The following is a 13,280-nucleotide window of genomic DNA, read 5'->3' as shown; positions in this document are numbered from 1 at the left end:
CTGGAAATGTTTTATGTAAATATTTCTCTTCACATTTTCTCTTCATTTGTCCGAGTGATTTACAGCTTTACTTCAGCAAGGAAAGTTTCCTCTTGAAAAAGCTATATTTGGTGCAAACTGAACAGATATTTCATTGGAGCTGAAACACTCTATTTTTACCAAGTGGCCATTGCTAACTACAACAATAAAATTAATCTAGAAATAAACTGGGTGGCTTACCACTCTCTATTGTCCTGAATTTGCAAATCCTTGCATGCTGCATGCCACTTTACATGTATCATGTGATACATTCCCACACTGTCAGTGCCTACTCCTCTACAGCACCAGTTTTATAACACCTTCTGGAGACAATTGTGCTTTCCTTTAAGATGGGTGGCACAGGTATGTAGCCTGTGTGTCACAAGGGGTCTGGTAAGGAATCAACGGAAAGAGCATGCCTGTAATTATGTGAGGCAGAACAGAGTATGCAATGGACATTTCTGAAAATTATAAGAGCTGTAGCAATGCATAGGAGTTGCCATAGTGTTATTCTGACCCCTGAAGGATGGAAACAGAGTTAACTTCATATCCTTTTTTTTCCAGTTTACTCAGATACTAGATGAACGTCAAACTCTAAACTGCATTAGCAGGATTTTTTAGCGCTTGCCCAGACCTATCCTCCAGAAATATGAAAACAGTCATGAACTAATGCTGAACCAACTTTAAAATACTGACGTTTTCAGGGAAGCAGAAAAAAAATATTTTTCAGGCTGCTGTAGGATAAAATTACTGTGAGTTTGATAGTGCATTAAATCTAGTAGGTATGTGAAGATCATGTTTATCAAGAGATGTAAAACCCACTCTGCCCTCACCTCCTCTCAACTGAAAAGTATTTTAGTGACATTTTGCTAGAATGAATTCAGAGTGAAGTGGGGAAGGACACAGGTCAGTGATGATAAGATCACTCATTTCAGCTAAGATTTCATCAGGCTTATATTTTTCAAAAAATGCATCTGTTAGAGGTATGGGCCCTCAGCAGTGCCTTTGTGAGTTTATCTGTCTTCAAGGAGTGCTCTTCCCCTCCCCCTGAACAGATAGGAAAAGTGATTCAGGATTCTAAAAGGGGCATTTAGGCATATCCTGACACTGCTATCTTTGAGCACAATTTGCTGAAAAAGTCTGAGTTAAACAAATGGGACTCCTGTTACACCTTTGCTCTTCACCTACTCACTTCTAAGATGCTTGAAATGTGCTAATGGATCACCTTTTAGGTTCCTGTAAATGTAACAGGTGTACGAAGCTGTTGTATCTGACAATACTTTTTTCTCACGTCAGTCACGCTGTATTGTAACATACTGAAGCAGCACCCTGCCAAAGCTGTGAGCAGTCACTGCTCACACCGAGAGAGACACAACGCTGTCTGTGCTGGGCGCCGCACACACCCGGGCGAAGCGGCACCAGCTCTGCCTTGAGCACTGGGAGAGAGGTCAGCAGAATGCCGTGCTTGGAGGTAGGCGACGGCGAGGGGAGAGGAGGAGGACCAATTTTAATTTGGGTTTTGTTCCTCCTCCGCTCAGCTGTTGCCATGCACCCCAGTCCCAGGTTGCGGTGTGACCTTGCCGAGCAGCGCGCAGCCCGGGCTGCTCAATGGGACCATTGTGCAGCCTTGCAGGGGCTCTTCGGGAGCCTCTCCCCGGGTGTGGCTGAACCAGCGCCTCGGCAGCCTCCTCCTCCTCCTCCGTGAACTCCTTGTCCCGGGGAAACTCCGCCAGCAGCATGCTGATGCAAAAGGCAGCCTGCGAGAGGCAAACCCCTTGTCAGGAGCTGAGCAAGGATCTCCCCTCCTCTGCCCAGGTCTCCATCCCTCGCTGCCGGGAGCGCTACAAAGTTAACCCAAGTGATCGATACGCTATAGGAGCATATTATTCCACTATCGGCGACTGATGCCACTGATGTAATCAAGTTACATAATCGCCGTCTTTGCACAAATACATCCATCTTCCTACAGACAGATCTGCATATCTTCTTCCATCCATTATGCATGAACTCACCAGCAGTATATAAGGGTACATATTTTCGCACACACTATGTAACTTTAGCATTGCAGTGTATTGCACTGCACAACGTCATCACTATCGATTCCCTCAACCTTCCCCCATTCCCTCTTATCAGAACTGATTTTGCAGAGAGAGATTACCAATGTGCATTGCTCAGATCCCTTTAAATCTTTAAAGGCTGAAGTGCTTCCCTCACTCGCTACTGTTCTTAAGAAGACGATCTTTTCTTTTTCTTCCGTCTCGCTTCACACCACAAGTAACAGGAATGAATTCCCACACAGTCCCTCAGCCAGATGTATGTATGTATGCATGAAATACCGAAGATAGCATCTCTGTTTGCACATCTTCCAATTCCCATACACGTGGTCCGAGGTTTCAGTAGGTAAGTTATTGGGTAAAAAAAGATGTTTTGTAAGAGTAGCTGGATGAGAGATTTTCAGGCTAGTGACATTTATGGTATTTCTCTACTATGAAGCTGAGGGGATTTTGTCCTTACCGCCCCTCACTTCATAATTTCCTTGCAGGATTTACAGGAACAGTTGTAATCCCAAATTACCAGTGCAATTTAACCCCTTTAGCACCAGTGCATTGTACCACGATCAGTAAGGACCACCACCTTAAAGTTTAACAACTTGAAAAGCAGGTTTTCTCTACCTCTGTTGCAGCTATGAAATGCAGCAGAACGCTGCACAGAGTTGGAAACATCTATTTAAGCAGAGGATGGGATCCGATCTCATATTAATTAGATTCCATCACAGAGAGCTTCTTTACTGTCACATACCCTTTCCAGTCAAATATATTACAACCAGGAAAATAAATAAAAAAAAAAATTAAAAAAAAAAAGAGGGAAAATGAAAGACTCCTTGCTCTTACAGTACTCTCCCAAATCCAGAGGGTGCATGAATACAGAGGGATGAGATTTTTTTTTTTTTTTTTTTTTTTTTTAAATCGCAAAAAGCACTCACCAGAAGACCTACTGCAGTTATTCCACTCAACTGCCAATAGCGGCTGGAGCCCCTCGCATCAGGGTAATGCAGCAATCCCGAAAGTGCCCATTTCAGTCACCCGCCACCAAGTTTAGCAATGCCGGGCTTTTGCCTGTATAAAATGACCTTACCCACAGGAGTCTCCCGAAATATTCCTCCGGTGCGATCAGTCAGCGAGGCGAGTGCCGGTCACCACACTGCGCAGTCGGCCGGAGAAGCCCCGTGTTTACTCCTGGGGCTCAGCTGGCCGCGAGTGCCGCGGACGCGGCGCCCATCCATCCACCGCTGCCAGCTCCGCCGCGGGCGCAGGTAATTCCATACAGACTTCGGCGCCCCCCCACCCCCCCGAGTCGCCCCTTCCTTCCTAGTTCAGAAAGTGCCCGCGTCGCCGGCGGGAGGTACCATCCAGGTGCGGCGAGGGGGGGCAGGGGGGAAGGGGGCGGCCGGCCTGGGGGCCCCCGCGCCGCCCGCGGGCAGCTCCGCGCCCAGCGCGCCGCCGCCGCCGAGGGCCGGGTCCCGGCTGCCCGCACAAGTATCCGGCGAGGGACGGTCCGGAGGGGGTTCCTTTCCCGGTGCTGGTGGCTGTGGGGAAAACGCTCCGGGGGGGGCCGGGGGAGGGTGCTTGCCGGGTCCTAGCACCAGCACCGCAGCGCCAAAAAAAAAAAAAAAAAAAAAAAAAAAAAAAAAAAAAAAAAAAAAAGGAGGGGGAGGTTTGGGGGGAAAATTCTCCAAATGGAAAAGAAGAAAGGAAAAAAAAAAATCAGTTGTCCGCTTGCCCCGAACGATACTAATCCCGGGTGAAAATGACAAGTGATCAGCACAGAAGAGGAGGTCTTGATTGATAACCACAATCCACCCAAAATATCCTCGGGAGCAGAGGAAGAGAGGGAGGGAGAGAGGCGAGAGAAACTGCAGTGCATAAACGATCCCTGTGTTCCTACGAGACGGGCTCGCTCGCTCGGCTGAACGCGCCCTCCGCCGGGCCGGCAGGAAGGGGCCGGCACTGCCACCCGATGGACACCGCCGCACTCGCGCCGTTCTGCGGGGGGAGCTGCCGGGGAGGGCCCTTGCGAAGGGATCCTGGAGAAACTCCTGGGGAGCGGGGCCTCCCTCCCTCCGCCCCGGCGCCGCCCGCCTCCCCGCGCCGCCTCGGTCCGCAGCGCCGGCGCCGCTCCGGTCCGCGCCTGCCGGGACAGCGGCGGGGGCACGGCCGGGAGAGGATCGCCGGACGCGCAACGCGCGCGGGGGTCAGCCTGCTCTGCTTTACCTCTTGTGCTTTATTTTATTTTTCTCCCCCGTTCCCCTCCGGTTTCCCAAGCGAAGTGTTTTAGGAGAGATGATACATTATCTATTCTTGGATTTTTATAAGGCAAACTGTGGGCCTCGCTGTTGCCATGGGATCTTCTTTGTGCGAACTCTCTGAACTGTGTGGGAACAGTTTTATTTCCTTCCCTTCAGATTTTTGTCTTTATTTTTTTTTTCCCTTCTCTTCTGTAACTCTGCTGAGGATATGTATCAAAATGTAACTGCATTATTGCCAATTTAGATTAACAGCAGCTGCAAGGTGCATCTAATTAGGAATGTTAATTACTTCATGAAATAAATAGTCATTTGCAGATGTTTATTGTACTAAACAAATGTTCTATAAAACATAACTCAAATTCTGACACTCCCCCTCAGTAAATTTGTTCCCATTCCTGCACAAAGGTGCAGGGGACTAGGCACCTCTTTGTCAATTGCATCTACCCTTCAGGTGCAAACTCAAAGGGAAGAGATAGACAGAGTTGCCTGTGCATAGGTACAGGTTTGGATCAGAGGCATTTTGAACTCTTACAACCCGTTGTATGGGGTGGGAGCATGGAGGAGCAGGAAATAGCTGAGCAATGTGAGATAAACGTGTACAGTAATGTATATGTTTATATCTTTGTAAATACTGCTCTCCAAAACTGGAACAAAGAGACTTGGCAGCATTCATTTACCTCTTAATCCATCCCGGCTTCTTGTAGGGCCACAGAGAGGAATCCAAACTGCTGAAGTTACTAAACTCCCAGTATCTTACAAGGGAAGGGAGAAAAGAAAAAGCTGCATGTGGGAGAATGTGATTTTATTACAGAACATGATAAAGGATTATCGATAGGCAGATAATGTGCCATGCAGAGTCAGTGGGTTGCAGGAGGGGTGGGAGCTGTTGCAGAATTTGTGGAACTTGCTCACACCCCACCCCACCTTGCCTTATAACAGAACAGCATTCTTCAGATAAAAAAATAGATGAAACTAGAAATGAGTGCAGCAACCAGTAGTCAAAATCCAATGTTAAAACACAAAAATTAATGTGATTGGTTAAACCAGGCATTCAGATACTACTATGATGAGTGATCCATATGTGTGGGCAGGTAAAAGACATATGAAAAACTTTATGGGATTCTCTCTGTGGATCAGTACAGGGCATTTTAAGTTAGCTAAATGACTCATACCATATACTTTAGAGAGCCTGTTTGGGTGCTTGATTTAGATGCCCATCCATCCTAGCTGTTTGACAGAGTGAGAGGGAAAGACAGAGAGGTTCTCAACTTTGATTCTCACCGTTATCCTTTGGGAGAGCTGCTTTCTCACCATGGAGGTGAGACAACAGACTCCCAGCACAGGCATCTCCATGGCAGGACTTCTGAGAGTCTGCTTTGTGCCTTGACAGAGCAACAGATGCTTGAGGCTGCTCATCCTCTGCCTAGGGCAGAGAGTAGGAAGGAGGTACTTGGGGCTAACCCTAACCATTTGCCTTCAGTTCCTGATACTTTGAAGATTTGTCTTCTACTGATAGTAGAAGTCATTTAATGTCTCCATCCTTTTTTTTCCTTCTCTGTATAATGTGAATTAACACTGTTCTTATTCATAAGGGTGCAATGAAGATAAAAAGGCATTAATGTCTGTTAGGTGTTCTTACACAGTGGTCATGGGAGCTATATAAGTTCCCAGAGAGGCTGATTAAGTGTCTTGCAGAAGAAACGGAAAATGAAAAAGGGTGGAAGCCAAAAGCTCTGAACAAAATACAATGGAATTGCTAAAATGGCTGAAACCAGACTAATAACACAGAAAAGCTGTAGACCATTCACATGTGCAGAATACAAACCACCTGTGTTCTTCAGTTAAATTTATCCCAGGGTTAAAGAAACTAGATTCAGTTCATTTCTCAGTTACTGAATTGCTCTGAATAGCAATGCAATTGTATGGACATAAGTATAAGAGATTTTAAATTTAATTTTTTTTGTCAGCCACACGCCTAATCTCTAATTGGCTTCATCCTCCCCTTAATAAGTGTGGCTTTCATAATATAGAAGGGAATCTCCTTTGTCCTCATCATGACTTGTGTTTTCAAGATAGTTCATCAAAGAGAAAAGCATAATCTTGTCTGTTTTGTAAACATTGTTTTAATTCCATGGCATTCAGTGCATGCTGAAATGTATACTATCAATGAGTAGTGTATCTTGTACCTGAACCATGTGTGAGATCTTGAGGCCTTGTGTCCCTTGAGATAAGGAAGAGGCACAAACCACATCCTCATATATACTTTAGTAAGTGTCTTTAAAAGGATCATCACATTTAGTGTGTCTCAAGGAAAGCGAAACAGTACAGTCAAAGTAAGCTTCCTTTTCTAAAAGTAATACATATTTAAAATGAAAGGGCTGACAGAATACATGGCTATGAAGAATGGTAACATCATGCAGAATGCTCTTGATTAGTAAATCCAATCTGCTTGAATAGGTACTGCCCAAGAGCTGATACCATCCCTGAGCTGCCAGTTCTACAAAACTTCATCGCCTCATGCTTACCCTGCCAGCAAATCTGTCTAGAAGGTCCAAAGAGTGACAGATCTTGATTTCTTGCTACCTGCCTGTGGATTTTAGGTAGTAAATATTGTTTACATTTGTGTATTTATTTTCCACTTTTTAGCAAATGTAGTGGGAGAAACAGAGGAACACAAAACACCAGCACTTGCACATTCTCTTGCTGAGTGTGCATATGCAATAGAACTATGACATTATATGAATCTGACAGCATGGAAGACAAGCGTAGATTTTTAGATTAAAAAAGTAATGAAATCAGAATTTCCAAAATGTGCCTTCACTCCCCCACTAAAAACACCAAACAGAACCCCTGCTCATGTAAAAATCTACATCTGAACCCCTTTTATCCTGTATACTGCATTCTCAAACTAATTACTAAACAGTTTCAGTAAAGCAAAAAGGTCAGCATTTTATCTATCTTTTTGCTTTTCTTTTCTTTTCCCCTTTTCAAAACACAATTACATAGATCTTATTAGAAACAGGCTCCATTTTTGTCGTCTTCTGGCAGACTAAGTAGACTTGAATGCTTCAGAGAGAACAAAGTAAAACCTAAAATCTGCTATGTGAATAACTTCCTAGTTCTTGAGTTCTTGTGTATATTTTCTATTTTAAAATTTTTGTATATTTTAAGTTATATATAATTACATTTTATTTGTTGTGTGCTTTATGTATTGTACTTTACATATTACATCCTTTTCATAAGTCTAGGCAAGAGTGTTCAAGAAAGAAGATATTTTTAAAAGAATAATCTCTAATTCCATGCAATGTGAAAATTTCAAAAGCAATTTCCTTTACAGAGGAGCCTGACTCTAAAGAGTACATACCTAGTGAGGGAATAATACTCATCTCATAAAAAAGAGGTTTAATCACAAAAAGTCATTTTTATACTCTTAATTGCAATTATGTTTTTCTTTTCCTGAACCACTGTTGGGTTTGCATGGCCAGGTTTTGGTAGTGCGGAAAGGAGGAGCTACAGGGGTGGCTTCTGTGAGAAGCTGCTGGAAGCTCCCTCCATGTCCAGCAGAGCCAATGCCAGCCAGCTCCAGGATGGACTCGCTGCTGACCAAGGCTGAGCTCATCAGGAATGGTGGGAACCTCTGTGATAACATATTTGAGAAGAAGAAAAAAAAAAATTATTGTGACGTTGTAATCACAACCAGAGAAGAGCAAGGTGAGAACATGTGAGAGGAACAACACTGACCTTGGTGTCTGCAGAGGAGGGGAGCAATAGAGAGGCTTTGGTGGGTGGGTGGGTGGCATCCAGCCAGTGTCAACCCACCACAGCCACATACACCTTTCCGTAAGTATAAGCGTGCTGTGCTCATTGCTGAGCTGTGTTGTCCCAAATGCTACAGTTGTACCATGCTGTTCTTGTTGGTACCATTTTTGTGTGACTAATTTGGCGTCTTTGTGCAGAGAGTGTCAGACAGCTCAGGCTATTTGGTACCCAGCTCTGCCAGGGCCTCGCTGCTGAGACAAACCTTCTGCGTCAGATACTCATCAGCTGTAGATGGCCTGAGCAAAGCATTACAGCACCTATGGATGAAAAGTGATGTTGCATAAAAGCTAGTAGTAACAAATATCTTGTTGCTACTTTAGCACGTGCATTTCATTGATTTTCAATGTTTAAAGAAAACAGAATTTACATATCTATATATATCTATATCTATCTATCTATCTATATATATAAGCTTTGTTGTCCTGCAACTTATTGCTTTAACCTAATATAGCAAAGGATAATGTCAATGTAATTAAATGCTCATCTCTTGCCCATTTTTAATTTTGTAGAATAAATGGTTACTTGCTGTTCCCCTAGTCTCTCATTAGAGTTTCTCAAATGAAGATAATACCCATCCATAAGCTGCTTAGAACATATACCTCATCTATTTAATTAAACAGTACTCTATCACAAGATGAGAAAACTGAAACGATGGGGTGCATTCATGCATTTAAAAAATTGCGTATGTTTCAGTTCAGAGTTGGGGTTTTTTTCCCTCAAGGAGCTAACAGAAGGCAGCAATAAGGGATTATTTTCCTTTGGGGGTCTGTTTAGTTTTAGAGTATTCAGAAATAGAAATCTAATCCAATTCCTATAAAGTCTATAGAAAGACTTATATTGCTTCAGTAGGTGTTACAGCAGTCTAGCACTACTGTTGTCTAATCAAAGATCATAAATTGGAGATTTTAAATAAGAGCATTATTTGGAAAAGAGTTGCCTAAGAATGACTGACCCAAGTTACCAGAGTAATCTCTCAGGCGGTGATGTGTCCCAGCAGTGGCCAGGGCTGGATGGCTGCAGGTGAAAAGGCAGGGCTGGTGACAACCAAAAGCAATTCTCATGTAATGCCCCTCCCACCTTATGACAGCTGCCAGTAGAGGGATTTTCACTTTTCATCATGAGAAAATGCTAGTCACAAATGTGAAAAGCATTAGCAATTAAGAAACAAATTGATCTGAAAAAAACCCCAAACAACCCAACACCCAAACCCTAAAGGAAAAAGCAAGACCACAAGCAAAACTTTGCTGAGTCATCACCTGCTTTGTGAAAAACTTTTAGTCTATTCATTTTTTCTTTTTTCATTCTAAAAATCGCCAAAAGGTGGAAAATGTGCCAGGAGAACAGATCCCATGGGCTGCTGCTCCCTCCCTACTGTGCTTGCTCCCCTGCTCAGCAGACTCCCCAGCACCTCCTTCCCAGCCCACTCCAGCCACTGAGCCCTTCTATTGCTGAAAGCTTTTCTCAGGAGGATGGGGATATTTCCACAGCCTCCTGCCCACCTGTGGGCAGGGCATGGCAGGCAGTGGCAGGGCAGGTATCAGGAACCTTCCCCAGCAGCCCCATCCAATCCATCCATGTGGATATTATACACCAATTAATAAATATTGTTTCTATGCACTCCTGGACATCTGTCAGCACCTGCCCGTTCTCACTCTGAGATGTGGTAACGGTCCTGTTTGCATGAATGGGGTGCACATGGTCATCATGTCATTAATGACTGCATAATGCAAATTTTGTTCTTTTGACTGCAGAGTCATCTGTTGAAGCATTCACTCCCTCACCACTGAAATTACTTTTGCAGCCTTGGTGCAGCTTGACAAACCAAAATGTGAAGTCATGCAGGTCAGGGGAGCAATGGGACTGCCAGGAGCAGTAAGGTGCTCACTCAGATGCAGCTCCATATGAGCAAGTTCCCAAAGAAGTATCGCTACTTTCATCCTGAAGTACATTAAGCACTAAACTTTCATGTATCAAAGAGCGTGACTGACAAAAACAAAACCAAATCTAGAAATTGCCTGTGTAGATGTAAACCACTTTGACAGGAGCAGACTAAAATTTAACTGGTTTAATGTTCCTGAGTAAAAATATCCTTTGGAAAGTTATGAAGCAGAATAAGAGATTGCTAAAATCAAAGATGTGTGAATTATCTACCTCACAGAGCCCGTGAATCAATTACATATAAAGCTATACATGTCAAAATTAATTAACCTAAGAAGTGTTTATTACTCAGTGTTGTTGATTTTCTGTCTCCTCTCTATACATGCACACGTGCGCATTGCAAGGAACTTGATTTTGTGCTTACCAATGCATCAGTTTAGCAGCTGCAAAGGTTTGTCCCAGTTATTAATATAGGGGATTAAAGTCATCTGCAGTCAGTATGTTTTGTAGCTTCATTTTGCTATTTGGATGCCACGAGGAGATCTAGACTTCTACATATAGACCTGGGCTGCACACGTGGGAATAACTTACTTGAGGGCAGGCAGGGACAGCACACGCAATGGAAAGAAGGAGGGGAAAAATCAACATCTTTATTACGTGTATGACAGTTCTTGGTTGCAAAATCTGGGTGAGAAGAATGTATCAATACAGCTGTACTATGGACCACCTATCTAAGGTGGGAACAATGATTGTAAAGGATATTAGAAAGATTAGGAAGGAAAGCAAAGAAAATGATAGCGATACAAAACCTCAGCTGCTTTATGTGGATTGCATGTTATGGTGGAACATGGTGATTAAAGTTTAGGACATAATAAACAGTTGCTCTTTGGAGCAGCTAAGCAAAGAACTCACAAGAGGAGAAGCAGCTCTTTAAACAGTGCACAAGACCAAGTTCAAGAGCCAATTATTTAAGTACCACTGTACAATAATCACTGTGAAGTATGCAAATTCCTGAAGCAAATCTCCCTGGATCTCTCCAAATATGTATCAAAACAATCTCACCTTCTCTTACTGAAATATTGCTTTACTGTAAAGAGGGGCAATACCTAAATATAATGGAAGTTATTTAAAATGAACTTTAAAAAAATACACTCCAAATGGTAAAAATATTAGTTGGTGCAAAGGATGCTGTTCAAAGACATCATGTTACAGGATTGGTGAAAGAACCCATCAGATCCTTAAAAAGGGCTAGCTTGATCCTGACAAATAGTAAAGGGTCTTTCAGAGATTAAAAACCCCCTTCCTTCCAACATGAAAATCACAGCCCAATAATTGGAAATTATATATAGTAAATTAAATGTAAAGCTATAGCAACTCAGCCCTGACAAAAATGTTGAGAATCAACCCACTAACAGCATATAGCATAGAGAAAAAATATTTTCAAACTCATTAGAAGATGAAGCTTGCCATCATTGGTAACAGCAGATGATTCAGTAGGATGAGAATTAGCAGAAAAAAACCCAGTCAATAGAGCAGTAACAAGTTGAAAAATAGTCCATTTGCAGATTTTTTTCTAGTACATTTGAGATGTTTTAGCATCTAAGGGTGTTAAAATTATTATTGCTATCATAGTTTAAAGTATTTTTGGTTTCACAAAAATCTTATAGTACTCATAAAGGAAACTATCAATATCACTATCAAAGTTTCACAAAAATGTCAGCTTAATGTTAAACAATTTCCATCAATCAAAACATCAAGAATTATTGGGACAAGAAATGACAAATAAACTGAAAAGAAACATTATTCCACAGTATAAATCTGTAGTGAACTTTTTTCTGGAAAATGACATATGATTGGGTCACCCTGTCTGAAAAAAAGTCTTAATTAATAATTAGTATTAAGCAAAGCAACTAGCAAGGGAATAGTCAAATAGAACATGTTTGCTTAGAGGAATGGAGGATGACTGAACAGACCAGGTCTATTTGGTTTGAAAAGATGATACAAAGAGAAATATGTGAGATCTGTAAGGTAATAAGCAGTGTAAGGACCAATGTTTTCAGTACACAAGAATGAGGAGGCAGCCAGTGAAATTATGTTATGACATTTTCAAAACAGATGCATAACAAATAAGTAAATTGTATAATTCATTCATTGCCTCAGGACATGTTGAAGGCCAAAGTATAATCAGTTATGAAAGATTAAGTACATTCTTGTTGGAGAGACCTCTCTTTTGTATTAAAAAATAATCTGACTACAACTTGCCAGCCAGAAATGCCTAAACTGTGTGCAGCCAAGGCAGAAGGACACACCAGAGAAAGACAGTCTGCTTCACTTATTTCTTTCACCCTTTGCCCAGGTTTCCTGTATTAGTCATTCTTAGAGATGACACAGTGGGCTGGCTGGGTCTTTGTGCTGAATCTCCATGGACGTGGTTTTTTTTGGTTTTTTTTTTTTTTTTATGGCATCTGGAACTTGAAAGTTTTGCATTTTTGGAAGAGTTAATGCACATTATTCATGGTTAATGCAACACAGAATCTAGAAATAAATGACAATGAATGTCACTTGCCTGGGTTACTGTACAGAAATTTCATTTTCCAATGGTGTTTACTTCTGGCTAAAAAGGGATTAAAACTCTGCTACCAGGTAAGAATTCCTGAATTTATTCAATGTTTATGTTTCAGATATAAGTAAGCAGACATGAATGCAATAGGAAGAAAGAGGAGAGATCCTGAGAAAGCAGGAAATTCAGGCTCAATTTCACTTCTATCAGGCACTGTTAAATATATTGAGCCATATTAATTATACCACTCCATTTAAACTGGTACAAAGCCTCCCACTTTTACATATTTTGGTTTGGGTTTTTAAAATCATTTATTCATGGCCTACAACCTGTAACCTTACTAGTAGAGTTTCTAGTATTTCAGGAAGGTTAAAAAACTGTTCATATGACAGAAACCTTCCTAACATCCCCTCAGATCTGGAGTGAATAAAAATTGCATTTGTGGGTGATGGCAGCATGGCAGGGCCTCTGTGTTATTTGCAGCAAAAGGGTTAAAGGAAATGGGTTTTAATATGGTTATGTGGGGGTTCTGTTGCTATCTGAATCTTTCTTCAAGTCTGTGCAGGACCATGAGAGCCTTGGTAGGAGAGTATTGTACCCTCCTGAAATGCGATGTAGCTACAGAACAACTTCACAGCACAAACAAATTTGAGGCCTCACACAGCTAAGTAAGGGTGCCAGCTTTTCCTGACGTGGATC

At 42.2% G+C, this 13,280-nt stretch overlaps 1 protein-coding gene across 1 annotated transcript in view; it reads right to left on the bottom strand.

Moving 5' to 3' along the window:
• Positions 1-3,488, bottom strand: part of IL1RAPL1 (interleukin 1 receptor accessory protein like 1) — a 711,140-nt gene extending 707,652 nt beyond the window's left edge. The window contains exon 1 of the mRNA XM_032100865.1: positions 3,154-3,488. The gene's annotated coding sequence lies outside the window, so the exon portion shown is untranslated. The remainder of the gene's footprint in view (positions 1-3,153) is intronic.
• Between the last annotated feature and the right edge of the window lie 9,792 nt (positions 3,489-13,280).

This window comes from Corvus moneduloides, chromosome 2, assembly GCF_009650955.1.
Source record: "Corvus moneduloides isolate bCorMon1 chromosome 2, bCorMon1.pri, whole genome shotgun sequence".
Lineage (NCBI taxonomy): Eukaryota > Metazoa > Chordata > Aves > Passeriformes > Corvidae > Corvus > Corvus moneduloides.
Note: the sequence above shows the minus strand (reverse complement) of the source record. Positions and strands in the feature narration are given on the sequence as shown.